The 21092-nt window shown below is 35.9% G+C and overlaps 1 long non-coding RNA gene across 2 annotated transcripts in view; it reads right to left on the bottom strand.

Moving 5' to 3' along the window:
- LOC123793626 (uncharacterized) overlaps window positions 1-21092 on the bottom strand; it is a 134364-nt gene that overhangs the window by 36061 nt on the left and 77211 nt on the right. For both annotated transcript variants that reach the window (XR_006780041.2, XR_015722997.1), the window contains exon 4: window positions 1853-2062. This is a non-coding gene — a long non-coding RNA (uncharacterized LOC123793626). The remainder of the gene's footprint in view (window positions 1-1852; window positions 2063-21092) is intronic.

The following is a 21092-nucleotide window of genomic DNA, read 5'->3' on the forward strand; positions in this document are numbered from 1 at the left end:
TAATAGTGGATAATAAAAAGGCAAGTTATGGTATCTCCCTTTTGCCTCTTCCCTATAAGTAAAACCTGTGTGCATATCATGTCAAGACTGTCCTTTCTCAAAGTATAAATAGAGGTGTGTTCAATTGTTCCATTTTTGAGAAAAGCAACATGCTTCCTTAAGATCTCATGGGAATAAAATGGTGAGCTGAAGCAGAAGATAGAGATACAAATAAAGAATGGAGTCTTGATGAGACTACAAAGAATTTTCAGATGGAAATAGAATATAGGTCTGAAATGTGAGGCAGAATGCATTTCTACACCAGATGTGTGAAACACATGAAAAAGTTTTACGTATGCTCAACTAAAATTCAGGAATCCCAAACCAAATCCTAGTTAATTAAAAAATAAGCAGATCTCTATATTTTAACCACACTCAGACAGAAACAAGGATCCAAGGTTGCAGTGCATATGTTAAGAGGCTTCTCTTTTGTGCACACCAGGAGTACGGATATTCCCTAAAGACAACAAGGCAGCTTCTTCCCAGATGCTGAAGCAGTGTTCCTCATTCTACGGGAGTGGCATTCTTCAAAATTCATTCCAAAAAGATCCCAGATGAGAGAGGTATCCCTGGAACACTCACCCTATGCCTAATTAGGGTACAGGCTCCATCCATCCCAATAATCGAAACTAGAGCCATTTGTCAGGATATCACTTAAACTCAAATCACTCCTAGGATGTTTCACAGTCTGTTTAGTGAGCAAACAGATGTGTGGACTCAACAAAGAAATTGTAACAGCAGGAATATTTCAGTAACTCTAAGGAATCCTCCTAAAAAACTCTCCTGAAAAATAAAATACTTAATACTTTGAGCACAACTTGCTAAATTTCCTCCCATAATTTAAAAATGATTTGTTTGAACAATGTCCAGGTATTATCCACTGAATTCATCTCAGAGATGAAATTTTGTCTTTTTTTTTTTTAATGCCAGCCACTTTGTAAGATAGCTTTGGTAAGAAGAGAGAATAGCCACATTGAAAAGGATAAGCACAAGATAAGCAAATTTGTAATTACCTGACATGATAGTAAGTACTCCATGCTCGTGATCTCAATTTGGTTTTCTCAGAAACACCTCTGCCCTTCCAGTTTCTCAGAGTATAAATTCCTCCTATCAAGCTGTGCAGATCTGATGAATGTTTTTCTCAGTGTGTGTGTCCTTTATATAGTCAAGGAACCCATGAAATAACAATAGTAAGAATTCTCAATTTTAAGAAACAAAGGTATGTTATAATTTCATCAATCAAGATTTAAATTAGAAGGACCACTTCCAAATAATTAATTCGAGAATCATAAACAAAGTTCAAAGAGAAAAATACTTAAAAGACAGATCAAGAAGACTACAAATGAACGAAAACTCTACCAGGTCCAAAGCGCGAATACTTCAGGAGTAAGACAGATCACACAGGTGAAGCAAACAAGGAGGAGACGATAGAAAGCAGGGTGTATGGGAGGGTCTGGCTCCGGTGAATTAGAGAGATCTTACGTTAGCCAGAGGAGGAAAATTGGCTCCAGTGTATTTCAGCCATGCAAAAATGAGAGCTCAATGTTACAAGTTCTCATTTTTAATTTTTTCGTAGAATCTAGTAATATGGATTATTATATAAAATGTTCAGATTTTGCATATTAGTTTTAAAAAAAAGTGAGTACTCTCTAGCCCAAGTAAAAAATCACTTTGGGCTAGATTCTGTCCTTGGGCCACGAGTTTGTCACCTCTTAATGAAAATGGAGACAGGCAGAAACATTTAGAGAAAGAACTGCAATGAGAAGATGGGTAAAACACTGTAAGACCAATCAAGCAGAAGTACTGAACGTACCTAATCAAGAATATTCAGGGCGCCTGGGTGGCTCAGTCAGTTAAGAGTCGGCTCAGGTCATGATCTCCGGGTCCTGGGATCGGATGAGGTCATGATCTCCGGGTCCTGGGATCGAGCCCTGCGTCCGGCTTCCTGCTCAGCAGCGAGTCTGCTGCTCTCTCTCTGCCACTCTCCACTGCTTGTTCTCTCTCTCAAGTGCATAAACAAAATCTTAAAAAAAAAAAAGAATCTGCAATTAACTTGGAATTAACACAAAATATGAACTATAACTATCAGCAGTATGAATACGCTCAGTATTCTCATTCTTCTTGTTCTATGTAGTATAAATGTTTCTTTGATATTAAAAATAAGTTTCTTACACATGTAACCATTTTATTTACTATCAGCAAGTCACAAGACTAGATCATAGAATCTCCTTATACCTTCTAAAAACTAGTAGTCAGGCACAACTATATGTTATTCTCTCAAGAGTAAGAGTATCCTATTTGAAAAGAAGATTTAAAGTTGTCTTTTTCCTATAACATACACATGTTTAAAATACGATTTTAATAATTACTATTAATATCTCCTAAAATGGAACATATGGCAACTTCCCCCATAACGACCAAAAACTTGAGGCAATATCTTAAAATTACAACTATTAGAGATCTTCTTTATATTAATGGTTATTTATAATTATGGTAATTTTTCATGGAAATTTTATATTATTTTAAATTTCTTTTATATATAATATTTTATTTGATCCTCATAACAATGATGTCTTATAGACAGAACCATAAATAACCTAAGTTATACATGAATAAGTGAGTTATCCAGAGTCACAAGCTGGGACTTGAATTAAAGTCTCTGACTAGCAGTCTCTTTGTCATTGTAATATATACCACAATTCCATAGAGCTCACTTGGAAGACTCTGAAGTTACAAATAGGATTATGGTGTAATGTAAGATAAAAAGCATAAGCGTTCATAAGCCATTTAGAATTTATTGTCTAGCATAAAATATAAACAGCAACAGAATCCTTTTTACACATAGCTAAAGTATGAATAATAAATAAATACATTAATAAGTAATCTTCTATAACAGAAAATGAAAGGCAAGTTGCATGTGAAAGGATTTCATGAGGCCAAAGGAACACATGGTATGTATCACAGATAAAGGCATTTGATGAGAAAAACCATTGTTGGAATGCCATTGCCATCTTGGCTTTGTAATCCCTTGTTTCCTAGCTCCTCAATATGAGAGAGAAAGTTTCTGAGGAAATAACAAGGAATAGAACACTATAGGGAATTTTATTTAGGAGGCTGATAATTAATACCTGTCTGATAATTAATACAATCCTGAAATAAGACAAGAAATAAGGCAGAAAGGGGCCTAGTATCATCTTTATTGCTGATAAAGAATGTGTCTTTTATTTGAAGGTAACTGAATTTCCAAATTATAAAAAACAAAACAAAACAAAAAACAGTATTAGGTTAACTTACTCCCCAAAACCTGCAGTGCCTGTGTAGTCTACAGCTAGTTTTCTCTTGTGGGGCAGGGCCTCCAAACGTGGAGGAAAAGAGGAAGACACTCTCCACACGCAGCTCACTCCAAGAGAAAGGGGAGAGATTAAATCATTCTTCCTTCCCTGAGGAGAAATATGCGAGAGGCTAAAGTGATAGACTCTCAGTAGTTTTCCATCAAGGGAAGTGAACGCTACATCTGGGAAGAAGCAGAACTTTCTGAAAGACCCACAGGAGCCCTGAGGTACAAATTCTGAGGAGCCAAGAAAAATGGGAAAGATTGGAATAGAGCATAGGGCACATATACAGCACATGGAGGAAACACCGAGATACCTCCAGTCATTTTTGATGGGATTGGCCTCTGAGCATTAAACTATAAGATCATTAGGCAATTGGTCTAATAAAGGTATGCAATTGGTCTAATAGGATAGAATATCTCCCCGAAAAAGGTTTGAATGAAGAGAAGTGCCATTTACATAGGGTTAGTCATTGTTGCAAAGAGATTTTTAAGGAGTAACAGAAGCAAACACTGACGAATCCCACCCAGGAACAGCCTGAGAGTGCCTGGCAGTGTTTTGACTCACAGACTGAATTCTGGGGCAGTTATAACCCCAACTGCAACATTGAATGTATCAGGTCATTATTGTCTGTGCAACTAAATATTCTAACCTTCCATCTAATTTTCCTTATTCTAAATGCATAATCAGCAAGCTGCATGTTGATTTTTATTAGAGTTCACCTCTAGAGAGGCTCTGAAAAAGAGAATGCAGTGATCACACGAACATGAGCATACTAGTTCTTTTCCAAATGCAGTTTTATTCCACACTGCAAATTAATCTATCTTCTTTTCTATTTAATGTCTCACTCCCTTATGAAGTTAGTTCAGGTGTTAGCCCCAAAAGGCCCCTGGTGACCCTGACCTTTGTGGTATTACTGCACTTGCATAGATCCTCTCACCTTGACATAGATCTTGACTGAATGACTGATAGAATACAGTTCACATGACAGCATGTGGTTTCTAATACTATGTCATAAAAGACATTGCAGCTTCCACCTCGGTCTTTCAAATCCCTCCCTCTGGGGAAAGTCAGCCATGATGCTATGAGGATACTCAAGAGACCTGCAGGGAGAGAAACTGAGGCTCCTAGCCATATGCATAGGCCACATTGGAAGTGGATCCTCCAGCTCCAGTCCAGCCTTGAGATGACCATAGCATCCGTTGATATTGGACTGCATTAGACTCGCAAGAGATTCCAAGCCAGAATCTCTCTGCTGAGCCATTCTTAAGTTCCACATGAACCATGAGAAATAATAAATTATCATTCTATTATCATTAAATTATACAATGACCTTAAATGCAGCATTGGGTAACTAATTTGGTTAATATACCGTATACTTCTGATATGAATCCCTTCCAGTATAGCTATTGTAGCTATTATTTAAATACTATTAACTCTTATAGAAAACATTCTAAACTATTGCAGATAGATATATAAACTCATTTAAGCCTCAAAACAAACCTATTATGCCTATTTTATAAATATAGAATCTGGGACACAGAGAGTAATTTGGACAAAGTCACACAGCTAGAAAATCTCATAGCTGGAATTCAAAGGCAGAGAAGTATGGTTGAGAGGACAAGTTCTTTTTTTTTTTTTTTAAGATTTTATTTATTTATTTGACAGAGAGAGACAGCCAGCAAGAGAGGGAACACAAGGAGGGGGAGTGGGAGAGGAAGAAGCAGGCTCCCAGCGGAGCAGGGGGCCTGATGCAGGGCTCAATCCCAGGACCCTGGGATCATGCCCTGGGCCGAAGGCAGACACTTAACGACTGAGCCACCCAGGCACCCCAAGAGGACATATTCTTAACCACTAACCTGTAGTACCTCTCTGTCCACAAAAAGAAAGAGAGAAATCAAAGTTTCTGAGCCACCCACTTAATAGAAAATTCACTAAGCCGAATGCTATCTTTCTCCTATCTTTGCATGGCTACCTGACCTTGCCTAGCAACATCCAGATATCTTCAAAATGCACATAAGTTGTGGTGTGCCAGGACTGACAGAGGGGGTACACAGTGGAGGAAGAGTACTAATTAGTCCTAATTATACCAGATGGCTATGGGGAGATACACAAGAAAAGCAGGAAAGTTGGAGACAAACTTTTCCTTCACAGTGTTGTGATGTGTTCTTGACACATGAAAGAGGTTATTGTATTGACTTTTATTATATCCAATTTCTAACCTCATGATTCCTGTACACTTGGTCACTCAGTGCTTCTGCAAGAGATTGGCTTCTTGAAATGGACAGTTAATCCTTTCAAGCTTTATGTTTTAGCATCCCATATAGATCTGGCATACAGATTTTTGACAATCACAATCCAGAAAAAAAAAAGAACCTTGATTTAATTATTTGGTAATGTTCTCAGGCATAGTTGGCTATTTTGACAAAAATAGAACCTTTGTTAAATTAGCAAACTGTGAAAAGAACTGTCATATTAACCACTTATTCTTTTCTAAACAACTTTATTTATGTCATGTGAAATATGCATATACAATTTTTGCCAAAACAGATAAAGGAAATGATTCATTAAGGAAAACCAACATTGGAATTTATAGTTAAACACGGTCATGCCCCCTGTGATAACTGAAATTCCAACTTTGTCCATTTCATCATAAAAAGTATGAGTTAAGAACAAATAACACATATTTTATAATCTTATTTTGTTCTATAAAACAAGTTATCTTTGAAAGGCAATGTTGATTGTGAAGTCCGTAGACCTCGATCAAAAGTGCACCTCTGTCAGTTATCAATCTGAGTGAAACACCATGCGCAGGTATGCTTACCGCTGGTTTCCCTACTGCAAGAGGATTGCATTTCCAGCCCTTGCAGCCACAGCTGTGGGAGCAGAAACCTCCACCCATTTGAAGCTGGGCTTGGGCATGTGACTTTCTTTGGCCAATGGATTGTGAGCAGATATTACATGGGTCAGTTCTGAGAAGAAGCTTTAAAAGTCATTAGGTTGGGGCACCTGGGTGCCTCTGTGGGTTAAGTCTGACTCTTGGTTTCAGCTTAGGTCATGATTTCAGGGTGCTGAGATGGAGTCCCACATCAAGCTCTGTGCTCAGCAGGGAGTCTGCTTGAGATTCTCCCTCCTCTCCCTCTGCCCCTTTCTCACGCATGATCTCTATCTCTTTAAAATAAATAAATAAATCTTTAAAAGTCATTATGTTTCACAAGCTAACTTGCTCTTTCCCCTCTGAAATGAGAATTGCATGTTTCAACTAGGGGCTGCTGCTTCACGCTGAATAAGTAGTTGGCTCACACTTATAAGTATATAATGTGAATAGGATATTCTTATTGTAAATCATTGAAATGTGGCATTAAAAAAAAGTAACAGTACAGCCGAGCTAAGCAATACACATTGTCTTCATTTTTTTTTTAAATCTATCAAACATAAAGAATGATTTTAGACTTACAGCATCACTCTGAGCAATAAATACATGTCCAGGAAATGGTAGATTATCTACCTAAAAATTTGTGCATAGTCTCCTGAAGAAATACAATAACACAAGTAAAGAGTCGTTACTTTACTTAACATGAGATTGTTATGCTCTTGAAAGATATTGTTATGATATTTGAAAGCTACTGTTTGAAAGATATTGTTATGCCCTTGAATCGGAAAAGAAAATTCTAATTCTGGCCCTGCCATTAACATCTGTCATCGACCCTTTTGGTGCCTCAGTTGCACATCTATGAGATGGAGTCAGTAATACCAATTCTGGCTTCCCATCAATGCTGGCAAATGGCTTCAGCAAGAGGTAAGTCCAGAAAATTGTATAACAGGAATCTAGGTGTCAATAATAGCAACTGAAAATTGGTAACATTTTGTCAGATGTGCTTCTTTAAAAAAAAAAAAATTAACGAAATAGCAGATACAATTGAAGTATCCATTGTCACTGATTCCCAAGAATTTTTGAAACTAAAAAAATAATACTTTGAAGGATTAGAGATGGTACATATACCCTTTCAGACAACCTGATTTGGAATTAATATTGCTAACATCCTAATATAATCTTAAAGATGCTTCATATTACAATTTTTACATTCATGAATGTTGTGCCTATATTAAGTATGAAAAGTGAACCGAGATATGCACACCTGCTCAATATTTCCTGCCTTTTATTGTCTTTATCCATTCAGCCCCAACTACCCTCATCAAACCTGGAAATCAAACTAGATCTGGATCCAGGTGCTCTGTATTATGGGTTTTCCGCCATTACAAAGCTCTAATTCTTTAGTGTATTTCAGTGAGAGATTTCTTGGCACAGAAAGGAAGCACCTGCTGATCTGAGCAGTTTCATTTGCACTCAGGCAAGCAAAAATATTCTGTAGGTGATTATGGTCCTAGTATCAGACCACAACCAATGATTTGTTATCATCTTATTCCTAATTTGTGATTGGCAACTTTATCCATTGTTTAGCTGCAGGGAGAGAAGATCAGTATTCATAATAATCCCTAAATGCTATTTGAAATATTATGGAGTCTTGAGTATAATTTCTATTTACAATTAGTTGGGTTTATGTAAAGATGCAATAAAATTAGTTCATTATTTTGGACCTAGTGCACATTGTCAATACAACTGATTAAGACGTAGAAATCCAGATAATCAAAAGCTGTGTTTATCAACAATAATCATTAAGAAAAAAAAATAATTTAATGATTGATCTTTCCTTAAATTGGCCTAAGTAATCACTTTTTGTAGCCATGCTATTGCGAATTTCAGTCATAAGGACTACATGTACGTGCTTGGTATAAGTTTCAAGCTATGGTATTCTCCATCGCTCTACCCTCACCACGTGCACACGCACACATTATGCACCCTCGAGACATCTGTGGGCATCTAAAAATTACAAAGTTTAGTTAAGGGATAATCGTTGCTATTTTTCAAGAAATATGCTTTTCTGTGGCACCTGGGTGGCTCAGTCGTTAAGTGTCTGCCTTCGGCTCAGGTCATGATCCCAGCGTTCTGGGATCCAGCCCACATCGGACTCCCTGCTCAGCAGGAAGCCGGCTTCTCCCTCTCCCACTCCCCCTGCTGGTGTTCCCTCTCTGTTGGCTCCCTCTCTGTCAAATAAATAAATAAAATCTTAAAAAAAGAAATATGCTTTTATTTGACCAAAGATGGTGTGTTATTCCTCTATCTTGTTGTTTTATCAAGAGTAAAGAGATAAGCTGCTCTATATATCTATGACCAATGCATATTTAGTAGCCGATTAGAAATTTCTTTTTACCCACACATTCATTCATGTATTCAATAAATATTTATTGAATATCTGAAAGGAAAAAAGTGCGGATACTGAGGTGTATGACACATGTATGATACATACATGTCATTCACAAACTTCAGCAAATCCAATGAATAGTACAAGGAGTTTTTATTTTAACTTGCGAGGGATAGGAACATCAAGTTAAACAACATATAGCTCTTTCTGTTGTATAGTTTATAATCTAGTATAAATGTAGTTGTATGGAAATAAAAGCCAGGACAAAGAGTAAGACAGGTTGATAATAAGCCTAAGAAAAGGAGAAATGTGATATAATATTAGAGAAAAAGTTTAAAAATAATTACAAGAACACTGAAAGGAGCAAGAGTGTCTTCTTTTTTTATTTATTTAAGATCACTGTCACTTTAAAAAGATCATGGAGGCTGCAGTATGTATGTTAAATTAGAGGTGGGGAAAGAGGAATCAGTAGAGGAGAAAGGTACAGCTAAAATGTAGGTAGGAAGAGTATGGATTACAGCATTGAGAGTAGGAATGGGAAAATTGTGCTTATATACGCATGGCAGGAAGCTTGTATGGGCACAGGAGTATGCATCTTCTGCTTCTGGAGGTATGGCTTAGTAGAGTGATTACTGGCTCTAACAGACATGAGGTCGAATCCCAGCTCCTTCACTCACTGGCTGTATGACCTTGGCAAGTGGTTCATCTCCCTTCTGGCTCTCATTCTTCTTATACAATCTCAAATTCAGAGGAATGTTATAATAAAAATGACACAATGCACAAAGACCTTAAGTTCAGTCTTTCATGTACTTAAAAAGTCTTTTTTTAAAAAAGATTTTATTTATTTATTTGACAGAGAGAGAGACAGCCAGCGAGAGAGGGACCACCAAGCAGAGGGAGTGGGAGAGGAAGAAGCAGGCTCCCAGTGGAGAAGGGAGCCCAACACAGGGCTCGATCCTGGGATCAGGCCCTGAGCCGAAGGCAGACGCTTAAGGACTGAGCTACCCAGGCACCCCTTAAAAAGTCTTTTTAAAATGATGTACACAAATCAATAACAAAAGAATGTAAATTTTAGAAGAACAGTTATTGATATGATTATTGTATCATTCTGGTATAGTTTACTGAATAGATGAAATCAAAAAGATGTTGAACTCTTCTCATTATTAAAATAATAAAAATACTTATAAAATAAGGCTTTGCATGAATATAATTAGAAATAACATCCTCTTTCTATAGAAATACCTTACTTAAAATTATCTACCATAAATTTCAGTTCCCTGAGAGTTATACGGGCAAGATCTCCAATGACAACCTAATGACTGAAATCCTCTTCTCAGTCATCCTGCCTGCCATTTCTCTGCAGTGTTTGGTACAATCAGGCTTTTCTTTGGAGCTTCATTCACATTTAGTTCTCAGAAGTCTTTATTAGTTCATTTCCTCCCTCATTAATCATTCTTTTTCTGTCTCCTTTGGTAAGACCTCTTCCTCCTTTCCTACCTTCAGGGAGAACATTCTTCAGTTTGTCCTAAACTTACAATCCCTCTCTCTCTCTCAATCTTTCTCTCTTCCCCACCCTGCCTCCCCCCTTTCCTTCCTTTCTCCTTCCCTCTCTCTCTGTTAGTTAGAACTTGCCAAGTGGTTGGTCATCTCTCTGGCTGTTATTCCTCCCATACAATCTCTAATTTAGAGGAATTTGAAAGAGAAATTAGAGAGAATATATGTATCTTAGAAAACTAGATTTTATGTGTATATATATATAATGTTACATATAATTATATATATTACATATTAATATATATAGTACATATATTTATAATCTTAGAAAACTCATTCCCTCCCATAGATTAAATGATCATGCTTACGACAATGATTTCCAAATCTTATCTCCAGTTCTTACTTTTTCCTGAGTACTTATACCTCATTTTCCTAAAGGCCTTTCCTACTAGCATCCCAAATTTAACATGCCTAAAGGATAATGTATTGTCTTTCTCTGAAACTAAGTTTTTCTTGAATTCTCTTTTGACTTATGGTTGCACCCTTTTTCTATTCTAAAAATTCCAAAATCTTATTCACCACCCATTTTTAATGTTTTCAGATCACATCATGTAGATACTCTTTATTTGCATGGCTACTACCATAATTCAAAAGCCTGTCACCCTGGACCTGAACATTGTCTTAACTGAATGAGTATTCTATCTGTAGCCTTTCTGTAAAATCGTATTTGGTCAGGAATTTTTTTTCACATCTACTTCAATGTCAATCCCCTCTTTGATGCTTTTGGTAAATACCTCGGTCATAAAATGCAAAACTGAGAGTACACTGAATACAGTATTCTTCCTTGCCTTTAAAAATAAATAAATAAAATGGTTCCCTAAGGATGGATCAGGCTGTGAAAGCGAGCAGCCTTGCTGTGGAGTGGGCTTACTTGATCTGGTGTGGAAAATGAAAAATCTAGCGGTTTTCAGTGAGTGATCTTGGTGAGGAATAAATGGGGAGGGCTAAGCAGTTAAAAGGAAATCCTAGATATGAGAGAGACATTGAGGGGCTTGATCATCTCCCCATACACCCCCTGGCTAACTGCAAGGCTACACATATTCCAAGGCACCTGAAAAGGGTCCAGTCTTTCCACGCAGGCCTGACTTACCAGGAAGCTACATTTGTGTGCAGAGGAAACAGGACAGTTTAGCAAAAAATAAAAGCCCAGGTAGATTCTAAAAATGCCCAAACTTTGAAATTTGCTTTTAACCCATGCTAAGATCTATTGGTGAAGGGTGAAAGTCTTCCTGATTTGAGATGTTTGAAGACAACATATGATCATTTACAAAGTGATCACTAAGCTATGCAGAGGAAGGTGTCACCCCTAAGAAGCCAAGCAAAAAAGATTAAAATGGGAGATTCTGCAAAAATATTGAGCTTAAACATTAGTGACTGCATACCATGAGAGACACAGATTCTTCAAGTTTAGTCCAAGCAATTTAGTAAAACAAATGAATCAACCAACAAACAAAAGGTAAATAAAAATAAAAACAAAGCAAGGACTGTATTTTAATCATTTTTCTATTCCCATCTCCAGTACCAGAGCTCAAAAACTGTTAGTTAAAAGAAATAATGCCACAATTCAGTGCTACCATTGCAACTTCCATCCCTGGTTCTGAAGTCAACACACCACACCACCAACGCAGGCCTCTTAGGGCCTGTGCTCTCTTGCAGGACTTTTCTTTATTATGTTGATTTAATTTATTTTTATACAAATTATATATATTTAAGATTTATAATACGATGATTTGATATACCTCTACGTAATGAAATGACTACTAAAAATTTAATTTCAAGATCATCTTCTTACATAGTTACCTTTTCTGTGTGTGCGTTGGGGGAGAGAGGGAACAGGAACATCTGAAATCTAGTCTCTTAGCAAACTTTCAGTATGCAATACAGTACTGTTAACTAAAGCCATCACGAATATATCAGAACAACTTTTCAAATAATCTAAACCAGGCAGAAACTTCTTTCTCAGTCTATAAGAAGGAAAGTGAGATTTGGATGTGTCTAAAATTTAAAACCCCTATTACTTCCAGTACTCTGTGAATCCAGAACCAAATATTTTAGTGTTAGTTCTCGCAAAGTTAGCTGATACTGACTTGGTATAATATGGAAGCATATTAGATTGGTTAGAGGCATTACCAAATATTTCCAGCATAGATGTTAAGAATAATCTCCTGAATTCAGATATTTATAATCAATCTAATTTTATCTCTATCTCTCCACCAGTCCTGTTTTAGTGCTTATGAGCCAGAAAACATTCCAAATTTTTCATATTCTCAATTATATCCTAATATTGAAGATGAACTCCTAATTTATCTATTGTCAAATATTTTGCCTCATAATGAATGCAGAGAACCTATTACCCAAGTTCTCAAATCCACTTTGGCCTAATGGTGCTTGTAAATAATACATTTGCATAATGAGCAATATTTATAAAAGCCAATTACCGCTAATATGGATGACCTTTTGGCATCAAGTAAGCTAATAACCTTTGAAATATGGACTAAATTACACTGTGCTAAAGCAAAACTTAAGTATAATAGAAACCAGGACCCCTTGTAAACATAAGAATGAAGGTTATTTTCTATTTTGGCTACACTTTTAAAGATGTGTTAATTAGATATGTGATTTGAATTTAAAAATTAATTTTAGCTCATTTTCAAATAAGAATATTAAAAAGGAACCATGTAGAAATGATTAAAACTAGATGCAAGAAGCTTCTTTTTTCAAAATAATTCTAAGGATACAGAATTAGCTTTAACATTAAATACTATGATTCAGACATTTTTAAGATATTAATTTGCTAAAGGTCATATACAGTTTATATCTATAGCCAGATACAAGATTTTGAGCTTTTTGTTGATTCACATATACTTAATCTTAGTAATAATGATTAATCAGGTTGAATTTTTACTTACTTTCTAAAATGGCCAAAATATAAAAATAAAAATATAAATAAATAAAATAAGATACAATGGCCAAAATACAGTGTCTGCCCTATTAATTCACTATTTTCATAAGCTATAAAACTAACCTGTTTCACCTAACGCTAGTAGAACTCCGGTTCATTTTATTAAGACACTTTAATTTTTGTGCATTACATTTTAGATTGTTTATTTACAATTGCGTGTGATCTCCTATGGCAATCTGGCCATAGTGTGACACGGCAACTACTGCATAGTGTGATAGAACCACAGAGCCGCTTGTGTATTCTAACTGGAAAGCATTCATGCAAAATATACTAGAATGTGATTTTCGCTTCACTGCTACACTCTACTTGAATTATTTGGGAATCAAAATTCAATTATCCAAAACACAAATAACATTCAATTACATATTGAATAGTTTTCAGCATTGATAATATTGCTACAGGCTTGCTTTCTCCAATCAGGTCTAAGGCTAGTAAAATTGTTGAAGTTATTTTTCAGTTATCCACCCACTTAGATTTTCTGCTTTATCTTCACTTCTTTGTGACTTTGTATTCGGAGGCCAGAACTTTCACGATTATTCAGTGATTACTCAGATCCACCCTTTGGCATGGTAGTACAAGCCATTACTTCCTCCCCCATCCATCATTCTGCTATGGAACTTTCTTTTCTTTTCCTTCCTAGAAAAATCACATATATCCAATTTTCTCAACACTTTGCCTTGGTAACAAACATCTAATGTGAATTAATTGCAGTCATTTAATTTTTAAAGATAGAGTTATGTGCAAGCCTGCTGGGAGAACCTAAATGAGTTGGAATTAACTTTCTTAAGAGACATGAGTCCAGTAGTAGAGTCGCAAGTATACAAAGCAAAGTTTAGTAAGTGTTATCAGTATTAAAGTTGATGGTGGTGATGATATAAGGCCTTACTAATTGATTCCGGACTTAGTGATTATCACTGCTCAAAGATTTTTACACAGGAACAGGTATTAAAAAGTGATTTTCATCTGACTCATCTCGAAAAGTTGATACTTGAATAAAGTGTCATTTACTCTGTTCCGAAGAAAGACTGATTTCTATATATATAAAAGATTTCAGGGTAAGCTGTAGATAAGTCAAAGAAGGTTATTCGAAAGCAACAATTAACATACTGACAAAGAAATTCCTGATAAAATTATAAAATGTCTACATTGGAAAACCACCAGTCCCAAAAACAAGATCAAAACTGTTCTGGATATTGAAACATGTGAATGCGTACTCAGGCAGGGCTAGCTGTGTCCACAGAGGGCAAAAGAAACCTATCACAAACCAACAGCTACTGCAAGCATATTATTATTGGTGGAAACACTGTTTGCTAAACTAGCATAACCATGACATGATCAATCAGAAGAAGAAAAGCATAACAATTAATGCCACACATTTACATATAGTCATATGTATATTTAATGATCCAGGTCTTGTGTTTTGAATATAGAGTTTAAATATTGTCATTGCCATATCTCTTCTCCAGGAGGAATAGGGAATTTTGGTAGAGAATTATCAACAGGAGAAATTCAGGGCAAGACATGATGTCAGGCCAGTAATTCTTCAGGCAAACAGGCTTTTTCAATAGTTTTTTTAAAAGGCTCCAATATCTGTCTTTCATATAACACATCTATGTGTAGTGAAAACCTATTGTGGATTATTTTTGGTGAATTATTCTTCATGTCCTTACCTTTTAGCAAGGCTTAGTTTTTATTGTCAAAAAAAGCTTTGTAGAACGTGTTGAAAATGTACAGTCTACATTGAAAATAGTAAGTGATAATGTTAGTAGTTTTATTTTTGCCCCAAACCTTTCTTTTTTGCTCATTTCTCAATTTTGTAACTTCTCAGATTGCCCAACTTTTTTAGCTTGAGGTCAGTAGGCTGAAATACTGCAAAGACAGCTAACTTATAACTCAAAGCCTGAAGACTAGATCATACTCTTTCAAGGAGATCAAACATCTTTAAAAACCCCGCTGAAGGGAAGAGGGGAAAAATGGGTCAAAAATTTTGTGTTTGTGCTATTTTCAGTGAAAACATCCCTATTATCTAAAACCTATGAACAGCAGTTAGCTATCAATTCAGCAAGAGTCACTCCATGACTAAGAGCAAAACATAAGGATCATCCCACAGCAAGGGAAGCTTTATGCATTGGTATAAGTGAACGCTCATAGCTAGGAGAACGTTAGGCTCTAAAGGCCAAGCTCTGCACTGCAAACTCCTCCCTAGTCTCCTGGAGCTATAGCCTCGTTCTTTAAAGCTTCCTCCCACATATATCAACACCCAAAGTCTTTTCTCCACATTTTTGTTCTTTTTAAACTCTGTATTGAAATGTAAGTAGAAAATGTGGAAGTAACTTTTGAAGTACAACTTATAGGTAAATTGCCTGATCAATTTTCACAAACAACACACTCTTGTAACAGCATCTGGATAAATAACAGAATATTCCAACATCCCAGAAATGGAACATGTTGAAAATAAAACTTTCTCCAGCCTTGCTACTATGAGTAATAAAGGCGATTATTTTAAGATCCGTTGGCTACATTTTGGGTTTTTCCCAAATTTGTTCAGAAATCAGTTTAGATAGGAAGATGATATTTTTTTGAGCCTCCCCCCAGAGACTCTAACAACTGCATGTAGGCATCTGATTTCCAGCCTAGCTTGGAACTAGAGTGTATACATAACTGATGAAACCTGAATAAACTCTGTAGATGTGCCAATGACAATTTCCTGATGTTGCTATTGTACTGTGAGGAAACTGGGTCAAGTCTGCATGGGACTTCCCTGTACATTCTTTGGCAGCTTCCTGTGAGTCTCCAATTATTTCAAAACAAAAAGTAAAAATAGTAACTCCAAATTTGTGAAGGTTATTTTAATGAAACTCTTCTAAGTTGGTTATTGACTGAATGTAGTAATGATGTTAATAAAATTTAAATTAATAATAACAGGTAATAGTTACTGTGTTTATTATGTGCCAAAGATTGTGGTAAGAGTTCTCTATAGATAATTGCTTTCAATACTCACAAGACGCTTTAAGCGTGCTTACGGAACTGAGTTATAGAGGCATCGAACAGCACTCCCAAGATCACCAACTAGTAAATTGCCGTGCCTGGATTTAAACTCATTTAGACAAACCACTGTTATGTCTTAGGTAACATTATCCCAATCCTACCATCTGAGTCACATCAGATAAACTGCTCTGAAGACAGGCAGTCATCCAAACAGTATGGTTTCTTGATCATAGTTCTCATCTTTCTTATAGGACTGCCCCTTGCTGATTATAACCTAAATGTAAATTAAATCTTGACTTTAGCTTGGCATATCAACAAGTATCTGTTATTACTAAATCCTGATCTCTGTCAAGGCTTATGGCATTTTATGCTCTACTATCACTGTAGAGAAAAATAAACAATTACAGTGTAAAAGGTACAGAATGAGATTAGGGGAAGTAAGAAACTTGAAGCAAATTATTTCTGAAATATAGAAATACAGTAATTTTGATGTTGATTTATGTTTTATTATCATTTTAAATATAAGCAATAAATAAAATTTGTAAAATACAATAGGTATTTTCCTATAAAATCTGGCTGTTCTCTATTGCTTGAAATATTCCCATTTTTCTAATTTGACAGTAGTATAGACACTAATTTTAGTCATGTTCCTGAAAGTTTATGAATAGTGCAATAAGTAGCTATTTTTAATCCATCTTTGTTTGCCAAGAAAATGTTAAAAAATACTTTGAATGCTTACATATTCAAATATATACATTTCTATTATGAGAAAACTCTAAAAGCATAGTGTTCATACTAAATCATGCATTTCACAGAATTGAAAAGATTACCAATGATTACTATATGTGTTTGTGTGTTTATGCACACATTTGTGTGTGTAAGTGTGTAATTTTAGAAACATTGTGATTTTGGAAAAAATCATTTTGTTTAGAACTTTGAGCATAGTGCAGATGATGCTCAGTGGTTGATGTTCAATAAAGATTTGAATAAATTTGAATAAATACAAGAATTACGGAGAAATAAATGCCCATATTTGGGACGATCAAAGGAGATCATAAACTACTAGAATTTTATACCGAGTGAAAGGAACAATATTTCAAAATAAGTTATGTTTTTAATAACTGGAGAGAATAGGCTTCAGAATAAAACATAAACTACTAATTCCATGCTAAGCTACATATCAGCATATTTTTTTTCAAAGGTCCAAAATCACTTTGATTGAATTGCAACCATCTTCCAGGAGTATGAAATTTCAATTATAATGACAATTATTAGCAATTTCCTTTGCTTTATATAGAACATTTCACTGAGTCATGAAATCCAGTATTTAGATAACTGTTCCTTTCCTGAAGAATGAGAACCAGTCTATGTATCCAATAAAGATGACTCTCTAGAGAAGTGAATTTTGGAAAACTAATTTCAAAATTAATGACCTAGTAATTATGTTAAAAGATTATTCCATGAAGTATAAATTTATATGTTGACTCATAAATAAAATATCAATTGTTAGGTCATGGTACATGTTTGTATTTGGGAAAACTGAGATAGTTAAAAGAAGTCAATTTTGTAGGGTGCCTTGGTGGCTCAGGTCATGATTTTGGGGTCCTGGGACTGAGCCCCACATTGGGCTCCCCAATCAGTGGGGAGCCTGTTTCTCCCTCTGCCTCTCTTCCGTGCCCCTGCTCGTGCTCTCTCTCAAATAAATAAATGAATAAGTTTTTTTACAAAACTCAATTTTGTAATAGTTTTAGAGAAAAATCTTCATTAGCGGGCATAGAAAAAATTTAAGAAATTTAAATTCAGATTAGGTAGTGATACAATATGCTTTTAATTTTAATTAAAATTTGCTATTGTTATTACCAGTCAAGCTATACTTTTTCTACTGATTCAAGATCCTTATTATATGCCATCATCACCTTTTCCACAAATTATTTTTTAAATACTTCATCCCCATATTCTTTTTCCTTCAAACAAATGTATTTTGAAGGATTTTTCCATGTTATTTCTTTTTTAAAAATTTTTTTAAAGATTTTATTCATTTGTTTCGAGAGAAAGAGAGAGTGGGGGAGGGGCAAAGGGAGGGAGAAGCAGAGAGAGAGAGAGAGAGAGAGAGAATCTTGAGCAGACTCCACATAGAGCATGGGGCCCAACTTGGGGCTTGATCTCATGACCCTGAGATCATGACCTGAGCCGAAATCCAGAGTCAGATGTTTAAACAACTGAGCCACACAAGCATCCCTCCTTTTTTAAATTTTTTATTTGATTATAGTCGACAATGTTACATTACTTTCAGGTGTACAACATAGTGATTCAACTTCTCTATATGTTATGCTATGCTCACTACAAGTGTAACTGTCGTCTGTCACAACAGAATATTGCACAACATTATTGACTATATTCCTTACACTGTGCTTTTTATTCTTGTGACTTATTCATTCCATAACTGGAAGCCTGTATTTCCCTCTCCCTTCACCCTTTTTGCCTATCTTCCCACCTCCCTCTCCTCTGACAACCATCAGTTTGTTCTGTATATTTATACTCCTGATTCTACATTTTTTTTTAAGATTCCACCTATTAATGAAATCACAAGGTATTTATCTTTCTCAGTCTGATTGATTTCACACAGCATAATACCTTCTAGGTCCATCCATGTTGTCCCAAATGGCGTGATCTCATCCTTCTTATAACATGATCTTCCATTATGTGTGTGTGTGTGTGTGTGTGTGTGTGTGTGTGTGTGTGTGTACATACCACACCTTCACATCTTCCTTATCCATTGTCTATCAATGGACACTTAGTCATTGCAGGGATTTGGCCCAGGACATCTTTCTTACTCTTTTACCCCAACAAAATATCCCTATAATTTAAAATTCAAATCAACAATAATAACTCATAGATAAGAACACTTATGGGCAAGGCATTATACCAAATCACCTCACACCTGCCAGAATGGCTAAAATTAACAACACAGAAAACAACAGATGTTGACAAGGATGCAGAGAAAGGGGAACCCTCTTATGGTTGGTGGGAATGCAAACTGGTGCAGCCGCTCTGGAAAACAGTATGGAGGTTCCTCAAAAAGTTAAAAATAGAACTACCCTATGACCCAGTAATTGCACTACTAGGTATTTAACCTAAGGATACAAAAATACTGATTCGAAGGCACACGTGCACCCTGATGTTTATAACAGCATTATCAACAATAGCCAAATTATGGAAATAGCCTCAATGTTCATCAACTGATGAATGGATAAAGAAGATGTGTATATAATGGAATATCACTCAGCCATGAAAAAGAATGAAATCTTGCCATTTGCAATGACATGGATGGAGTTAGATAGAGCTAGACTGTATTATGCTAAGCAAAATAGGTCAGTCAGAGATTTCACTTATATTTGGAATTTAAGAAACAAAACAGATGAGCAGAGGGGAACAGGGAAAAAAGAGGAGACAAACCATAAGAGACTCTCTTAACTATAGATGGAGGGGAGATGGGCATGGGTGAGGGATGGGCTAAATGGGTGATGGATAGTAAGGAGGACATTTGTGGTTGGGTATTATTTGTATGTGATGAATCACTGATATCAACTCCTGAAACCAATATTACATTATATGCTAACTAACTAGAAATTGAATAAAAACTTAAAACAAATACACAAACATTTATCCAAATTATCATTTGCAACTTTCCAATATGGTAGATAAATTATTAATCTTACTTCACGAGTGAGGGGATTTGGGGTTTGGAAAAGTGAAGTAACTTGCCTAAAACCCAAATAGTAGGAAGTTGTGGGGCTAGACTATGTAAGAATTCTGACTACCAGCTCTGGGATATTGTGAAGAGGCCCTGACACTACACATAATGAGAGGAAATTCAGTCATCCTCACCAAAGCATCAGACATGAAAATTAAAGCAACTTGGTTTTTCAAAACCAGAGCAGCTGTTTGCCCAGTCAGCAAGTAGTCACACTGAATGTCACATAGAGATGAGTAATTTTCTAGCTGAGCCCTTTCCAAATTCCTGACTCATAAAATTATGAGAGCAAAGAAAATGTAAACTCCAAAGGAGTTCAACATCAAGCCAATCATCTAAACTAATATGCTAGCCTTTCATCACACTCAAGGCCAACATTCTTAATTCTTTAATTTATTCATTCAACAAATACAGCAAATGGCAGCACTGCTCTAGGAACTAGGAATCTAATAATGAATAGATAAAAATCCCTGCCCCTGGGATGGCTGGGTGGCACAGTCAGTTGAGCGTCCCCCTCTTGGTTTTGGTTGAGGTCATGGTCTCATGGGATCGAGCCCCATACTGGGCTCTGTGCTCAGCGGGGAGTCTGCTTGAAGATTCTCTCCCTCTACCCTTCCCCACTCTCTTTCTGTCTCTCTCTCACTCTCTCAAATAAATAAATAAATAAATAAATCTTTTAAAAAATCCCTGCCTCCATATACAATTAATAATAAACATAAATAAGAAATGGCCTTATGTTTCAATAAAATATTTCATTATTTTGAATTGTCTTTCTGTAATCCTATTTTTGTTATAGAATGCACAATTCTGTATTTACAAGTTTTTTTTTTTTAAAGATTTTTTTTTATTTATTTATTTGACAGAGACAGAGACAGCCAGCGAGAGAGGGAACACAAGCAGGGGAGTGGGAGAGGAAGAAGCAGGCTCATAGCAGAGGAGCCTGATGTGGGGCTCGATCCCATAATGCCGGGATCACGCCCTGAGCCGAAGGCAGATGCTTAACCGCTGTGCCACCCAGGCGCCCCCTGTATTTACAAGTTTTAATCAATTATTCTTAAATAGTTTCACAACTAAGAGTAGAAACTCTTCCTCAGTATTCCTAAAAGGCACTTTGAATATAATCCACATTCTTTCATACTTTGGAGTTCCAATACCATATTCATTTTCCTAGTGGATTCTCTTATAAGTGATGCCATCCA

Source organism: Ursus americanus, chromosome 35 (assembly GCF_024610735.1).
Source record: "Ursus americanus isolate L20-20 chromosome 35, mUrsAme1.1.p, whole genome shotgun sequence".
Classification (NCBI taxonomy): domain Eukaryota; kingdom Metazoa; phylum Chordata; class Mammalia; order Carnivora; family Ursidae; genus Ursus; species Ursus americanus.